This window comes from Octodon degus, unplaced genomic scaffold (assembly GCF_000260255.1).
Source record: "Octodon degus isolate 3935 unplaced genomic scaffold, OctDeg1.0 scaffold00031, whole genome shotgun sequence".
In the NCBI taxonomy this organism is placed as follows: Eukaryota; Metazoa; Chordata; class Mammalia; order Rodentia; family Octodontidae; genus Octodon; species Octodon degus.
The window spans coordinates 4,307,774-4,315,662 of NW_004524607.1; the positions used below are offsets into that span (position 1 = coordinate 4,307,774).

The following is a 7,889-nucleotide window of genomic DNA, read 5'->3' on the forward strand; positions in this document are numbered from 1 at the left end:
TTGCGCTCTTGCTCTTTGCCGCCGCCATGAAAGGTTGCCCTCTGTTATGTGCTGCTCTGCGTTGGACCCAGCTGAGTATGGACTGAAACCTCCAGTCACTGTGAGCTAAATAAACCTTTCCTTCCTTCATTTTGAGTGTCGGGTATTTGCCCCAGCAACGAGAGAAGAGTAACTAAGACAGCTAACATCCTGCATTAGCAGCCATTGTCTATGAAATAGTTACTACTCTTTCTGAGTACTTCTTTTCTCATCTAAAACAATAAGACCAATCATAGCACTTGGATTTTATACAGTTTGATTTTATGGAGTGGGATTTGATGGGCCAGTGAGATGTTGGCAGCAGAATGCCTCGGAATGTTTGAGGAATTTTAACTCTTTTGTCCCATTTTACTTAATAGACTCAAGTCCAAAGTAAACATTCCTCTGTAGATTTTTTTAGATTATGAATCATGAGATGTTCTTCCAGATATGTCAAGACTGTATCAACTATGCAGCATCTAGAAGACAGACTACCAACAGAAGACTAGTTTCAGTAAATGCTTTTCTGGAATCTAAGTGGAGTCAAAGATAATTGAGATAAGATTCTTAACACTGATAGTTTAAATTCTAGCTATAAACTTTATTAGGAAGCCATCAGTTGCATCTTCTCTTTCTCTGACCAGCCTGGGGTACCTCTCAGCAGCAATCTTTTTACATACTGTTTAACATATCAAGCTACTTGTAACATACAGCCCTCTTTGAGTATTAGATATATTTCTTATAAGACAGATTCTACCTCCTTTTACACTGTTGTCATACATACCTAAGACATCCCACAAAACTTTAATAATAGTGACAAGATGAATCTTAAATAAACTTGACTACATGAGCCGAATGATGCATGTTGAATTGTTCATGAAAAAATCCATCAGGATCATTTAGATTTTTGGGGGTTATTCGGATGCCAATGATGAATGTTAAATAGTCATAGAGAAGGAGGTAAAGAGCTTGGGGGAATAGCTTGGAGATCTAAGCACCTGCCTGGCAAGCCAGAGGACCTAGCTTCAATCCCTGGTACCATATATCTTGCTTGCCCCTGAACCTGAGCACATCGCACAGGCTGTTGAAACTGGGCATGGTGGCGCACACCTGTAATCTCAGTACTGGAGAGGCTGAGACAGGAGGGTCATTATGAGTCCAAGCTTTGTAGCAAGACCTTGTACCAAATTAATTAATTAATTAATTAAGAATGAGATAGAATGTACTAAAAAAGATAGAATCAGCAGTATGAGACAACTCAATCAGTGATACTACAGTCTGAACATTTTCCCAAGGTTTACATGATAAAAACTTAATCCCCAATGCAAGTGTTGATGTGGTAACTTTAATGGTAATTGATGGGATAACATCACTACTTTAAGAGTGGGTTTATTATTGTAAGAGTGGATTTGTTTTAAAAACAAGCTGGACCCTCTGTTGTTCTTGTTTTCTTGCCCTTCTCTTTGCAACCACGGATGACAGGACAAGAAAGATCTCACCAAATGCTGACACCTTTCTCTTGACAATCCCAACCACTGGAACCATGAGTCAAGTAAATTTCTATCATTTACAAGTTACCCAGTCTGTGGAATTCTGTTAATTCAAAAGATTAACACAAGGGGAGAGGAGTAGGCCAAAGAAAAAGGGGTCTACTTTTGAAGGTAAGTAGAAGAACGAAGAGCTAGGTCAGCCAGGCTGAAGAGACTATCTGCCCAGTGGCGGCAGTGGTGCGAGGGTATTATTACAAGTTGAGGGCACAAGAAAAAGTCAGAAGTGAGAAGAAAATCAGGAACACCAAAGTCAGAGGAATGAAGCAAAGCAAGAGACACGAATCAGGTAATTTCTGAAGCAGCCAGCTTAATAGTTGCTCTAAGTTTTGCCTGATGTTTAAAGTACTCATTTGCTTCAGTGAGTGAGGACTTGGGTGAATCCTGATGCACTCAGCAGAAGACACAGTTACTGCTCAGAAGGTCTCCAAGGTATCTTTCAAAATTGCACTGTAATGCCCCATTGTACATCTTAGGTTGTAATTCCTTATCCTCCACCAATTTCCAATTTAAGACCTGCTTGATCAGTTTGGGTAATCTCCTGCCCTACATATTTTTTTTCCTTCAAGATGATAATATGGTACAGTTAAGAAAGTGAACATAATAGCAGATAGTTTTTATATTAATATAAACTTATTGCCCAGACAATAGAATTCCAGGAATTTATGGTTTTCAAATCTCATTTCAAGTACCTTGTAAAATGTTGGTCTTTGCTTTTATGGAGTCTTTGAGAAGGTGAAAAAATCAGAATGGTGCAAGTTCTATAACCGATACTGTAATTGAAATGCATGACAGACGTAGTAAACATTTTAGCTCACTAAAAAGAAAGTTGCTAGCTGATTTCAGTGTTTGAAATAGTTGGTTTTTAAGACAGTAGATTTACTCTCACTACAAAATGGTCCTTTGTTTATGTCCCCCCCCAAAAAAATATATATCTGTATATACAAAATAGTTAGCATAGATATACAGCTATTTTCTCTTAGTTCAATGAGAAGAAAGTTTTGAACTAATAGTGTTTAGACATCATGTCTACATCTTGTATATGAATAACTACTACAAAGACAATAATATGCAATATATTAATTATTGCAACTGTCCTGCTAACCTGTTTTGAAACTGTCTCATTGCTATTTCTTTCTCAATAAAATTAATATTAAAATAAAATAAAAATAAAAAAGGTTTACTCTGTGGTGCATCAGGAGGCAGAACTATGAAAAATGGATGAATCTTCTGAAGAGAGATCTTGTGATATATATATATATATATATATATATGTATATATCAGAAATGCCTACCTAATGAAGTCTAGTGCTTTGTTCTACTTAACCTATATTCTTATTATAGTCTTCATTTCAACTTTACTCTTTGAAGCTATTGTATATGCTTTAAAGGAGCAAAGTGCTACACTGAGAAGAAGGCATTCTGAATTTTATTTACTTATCCTTATAACTTTCTCCTATTTCTGTGTTTGCCTTGCTCTTCATATGTGAAGTTTTTCTTTTTCTTTACCAGTATAATTTTTAATCTTCTTGGCAAACTTCTTCATGAAGTCTGATGCCAATCTCCTCCAATCACCTTTTGGTACTGCAGCAGAAGAAAAATAAATTACTAGGAATGATATACAAAAGGCTTACATTATTTAGGAATTTCTACCATCCAAAATTTGTGATCACTTTGAAAATTTGTATCTGTCTCAGTTACTCTTCTCTTGCTGGGACAAATACCTGACACTCCAAATGAAGGAAGAAAAGGTTTATGTAGATCACAGTTACTGGAGGTTTTAGTTGAAACTCAATTGGCTCCAAGGCAGAGTTGCACATGGCAGAAAGCAAACTTCCATGGTGGTGGTAAAGAGCAGAGAGCAAAAGGAGTGGCAGCCGCTCAAGCAGCTCGCTAGCCTCTCTGCCCTCTATAGGTTGTATTGCAGAGTATCTGCCCAGGGCACTCACACCCATAATCCCAAATTGGATCAAGAATCAATCACAAACTCAAGAAGCCATCCCATGACTGCATGAGGCTTTGCGGGAGCACTAGACACAAACCACAAAAATATCCTATTTTATAAAATACACTATAATTTTTCTATCTTCTAGAGAAAAAGATGTTTATTATGGAAGAAAAATTGAGATCCTTAAAATTTAATAGTTTTAATGTAATGAAAACTATATTCTTCATGAAATTTTTGTGGGTTCATTATTGAGGCAAAGGTTTTAAACATTCAAGCATATTAGGTTTTGAATTTATGTCAGAGTAATTCTACACAGGTTGATGATATTGGGCAGGCAATTTTCAATCTTGTTTTCATTTCATTTTCAAGTGAATCTCTAATTATCAGCAGTATTTAAAGACTGCTGATAAAATTCATTAGATCATTGTTGACAGTGCTGCCTTCTTAAGCAGGGGTAGGAGGGATGGTATAGTAAGTAGTGTGTTGGCTCTGTATTTACCCCAGAGTATGGGCTTTGTTTCTCCAGAGGGTGGTGATAGAAAAAAAAATTAAGTTCTAATGTTTATCCTAGTTCATATCACAAAGGAAGTGCATCTCCCTGAGGTTACCCTCACCAGCACTATTAAAGTCAGAATTCTATGGTGTAAATATATCTGAGAAAAGGACAGTAACCCAGAATCTAAAAAACGGCTGTGGAAATCAATGAAAAAGCTGATCAAACACAAGAAGGCTGGAAACCCTAGGGAGTACACAGAGAGATCAATATTTATTTTGCAGCTTTTAAGGTACCCATGGTTTCCATATTTATTTCTGTGTCCTGCCTGCAAGAATGCTGACCACACAGCACCAGAACCATCACAGATTTTTTGGTACCTTCATCAGAAACTGTAAGCCAGTACCCAGCAGATCCTGGTGCAAGGAGCAGGGCTAGCCTATGAGGTTTTCTGGATTGAGATGTTATGTCAATGAAAAGCTTTCTGGAACAAGCACAGGATCCTTGGCTACCCCAGGCCTTTGCCTTCTGGTAACCCAGTCCCTAACATTTCACCAGGACATCTCTGAGCCCAGACCCTCTTAGGAACTGTACCTGTGATGAACTGTCTCTGAGTCCCTGGTCAAAGTGTCTGTGAGGCTGTAAGATGCTGATCACTGTTGTATACTGTGAAATGCTCGACCCTTAGAAGAATGAACATCAATTTTCTGGTGTCTTCCAGAAGCTCTTCCTTGACATAAAGCAGATATAAGACAACAGTTGTGGGACTTCATCAGTGATGCAGCAGTGACTGAAGGCCTATCCCAATAGTGGCAGCCAGGAGTAGTGGCCCCAATGCCTTGATATGTATTTTTATCGTCTTCAGGAATCTCCTTTGAGCTGTGCGCCATGGCCTCTGGAGCCCAGTGAGTGTGCGCACCTGTCCGCCAACTTTGGGGGCGCGCACTGAGGGGCCCATCGCGCTGGTTAGGTCTGACGGGGTCTGGCGGGGGACGCATCTGATAGTGGGGTGGAAGGAGGGAAAGAGCAGGAGAAGAAGAGTTGAGGAGCCTTGACTATGCTGCTCCCCCGCATGCCCTCTAGGCTGGGCTCCTTTGTACTTGGGTCGGAGTCCTGGTGAGATCCTGCCCTGTTATGCAGGTCTCTGCCGGCCTGATTGGCAACCTTGGAACGGCAGTCCCGGCTAGAAAGGTTTTTCACAGCCTGTGGGGAAGTCCCGGGGCTTTGGGGAGCCCATCAGTGCCCGCGCCTGCCCTTCCAGAAGGGCCTGGGCCCCCAGAAGAGAGCAGGAGTGTGAGCCCGAGACCCCACTGGGCCTCCGGAGCCCTGAGACTGAGGCAGGTCCGGGGAGTGGGAGGCGCGGTGATGCGAGGTGGGCTGCAGGAGCTCCGGCCCGTCTTATGGAGCTGGGTCAGCTGACCCCAGTGGCTTCCTCTGTTCTCTCCTACTAGTGAAGCGCCATAAGGGATAGGGCAATCCCTGCCTTTGGCTTCCTACTTTAGGCTGGTTGCAAACGGACAAAAGCCTTATTTATTTAATTTTTTTTTAACTTTATAGGGATGGGAGAAAGGAATATTTCCTGTCCAATTTTAGATCCTGCTGAAGTTAGGGTGTCACGTTTGTATTTTGGAGGCCTTCTTAATAAATTTTAGCTTTTATGAATTCCGGATTAGGGTTACCCTGACCTATTCCACCCACCACCGGGGCTTTCTAGCCCTACCTTCTTCTCTCAGGAGTTTCAGATGAAACCTGCGTACTTCAGCCCATTCAGTTAGAATCTAGAGCTTTCGGTTCTTAAAAAAAAAAAGAAAAAGAAAGAAAGAAAGAAAGAAAGAAAGAAAGAAAGAAAGAAAGAAAGAAAGAAAGAAAGAAAGAAAGAAAGAAGAAAAGAAAAGAAAGAAAATGAAAACAAAACAACATAGCTTGCAGAAACTTAAAGTTCAAAGTGAATGACTTATCCACGGCCGTTCTCAAGCAGAACAACCAGCCTCCTCGGGGAATCCTGCTCTATGGACCTCCTAGCACAGGGAAGACCCTGATTGCTCAAGCTGTGGCAAGTGAGACTGAAGCATTCTTCGTGATCAATGGTTGTGAGATCATGAGCCCGGTGGCGGATGAGTCTGAAAGCAATCTTCATAAAGCCTTTGAAGAGGCTGAAAAGAATGCTCCTGCTATCATTTTCATTGATGAGCTGGATGTCATTGTTCCCAAAAGAAAACTCATGGAGAGGTGGAGCAACGTACTGTGTCACAATTGTTGACACGCATGGATGACCTAAAGCAGAGAACACATGTAATAGTGATGGCTGCAACCAGCAGACTCAACAGGATTGACCCAGCCCTGCAGTTGTTTGGTTGCTTTGACATGGAGGTAGATATTGGAATCCCTGATGCTACAGGATGCTTGGAAATTCTTCAGATCCATACTAAGAACATGAAACTGGAAGATGACATGGACCTGGAACAGGTAGCCAATGAAACTCATAGGCATGTGGGTGCTAACCTAGCAGCCCTTTGTTCAGAAGCTGCTCTGTAGGCCATCTGCAAGAAGATGGATCTTATTGACCTAGAGGATGAGACCATTGATGCTAAGGTCATGAAATCTCTGGCAGTTACTATGGATGACTTCCAGTGGGCCTTGAGTCAAAGCAATCCATCAGTACTATGGGAAACTGTGGTAGAAGTGCCACAAGTAACCTGGGAAGACAATGGGGGCCTGAAGAACATCAAATGTGAGCTTCAGGAGTTAGTCCAGTACCCAGTGGAGTATCCAGACAAATCCCTCAAGTTTGGCATGACACCATCCAAGGGAGTTCTGTTTTATGGCCCTTCTGGATATGGGAAAGCCATTGCTAATGAATGTCAGCCCAATTTCATCTCCAGTAAGGGTCCAGAGCTGCTTTCCATGGGGTTTGGGGAGTCTGAAGCCAATGTCATGGAAATCTTTGACAAGGCCCAGGAATCTGCCCCCTGTGTGCTCTTCTTCAATGAGTTGAATTCAATTGCTAAGCCTCATGGTGGTAACATTGGAGATGGTGGTAGGGCTGCTGACTGAGTTATCAACCAGATCCTGACAGAAATTGATGATATGTCCACAAAAAAGAATGTCATCATTGGTGCTACCAGTTGGCCTGACATCATTGATCCTGCCATCCTAAGACCTGGCTGCCTTCATCAGCTTATCTACATCCAAATTCCCAATGAGAAGTCTCATGTTGCCATTCTGAAGGCAAACCTGCGCAAGTCCCCTGTTGCCAAGGATGTAGATTTGGAGTTCCTGGCTAAGATGACTAATGGCTTCTCAGGAGCTGACCTGACAGATATTTGCCAGCATTCTTGGAAGCTGACCATTCATGAATCCACCAAAAGTGAGATAGGGCAAGAACATGAGAGGCAGGCAAACCCATCAGCCATGGAGGTAGAAGATGATCCAGTGCCAGAGATTCACGGAGATCACTTTGAAGAAGCCATGCACTTTGCCCACCATTCTGTCAGTGACAATGACATTCAAAAATATGAAATATTTGCTCAGATGCTTCAGCAGAGTTAAGGCTTTGGCAGCTTCAGATTTTCTTCAGGAAATCAGGGTAGAGCTGGCCCCACTCATGGCAGTAGAGGTGGCACAAGTAGCAGCATGTACAAGGAAGACAATGATGACCTGTATGACTAAAGTGTTGTGACCAGTGTGCAGCAAGCTGGCCTGGATGGACCTTGTTCCTGGGGTGAGGACTCTTGCCCTCAAGGGACCAGGAGTGCCCAAGGCCTTGGCCTTGGGCCTGTGCCATTTCTGTTATAGTTTGAGCCAGTGCAGGAACCCTATGTGAGGTGTGAACCCAGACCCCACCCTCACCCCTTGTAGTAACTCATCTGGACTTCACTCCGTG

General features: G+C 42.1%; 1 pseudogene; it reads left to right on the forward strand.

Annotated features, from left to right (window-relative positions):
• The first annotated feature begins 6,089 nt into the window (after positions 1-6,089).
• On the forward strand, positions 6,090-7,675 carry LOC101574478 (annotated as a pseudogene).
• The last annotated feature ends 214 nt before the right edge of the window (positions 7,676-7,889 follow it).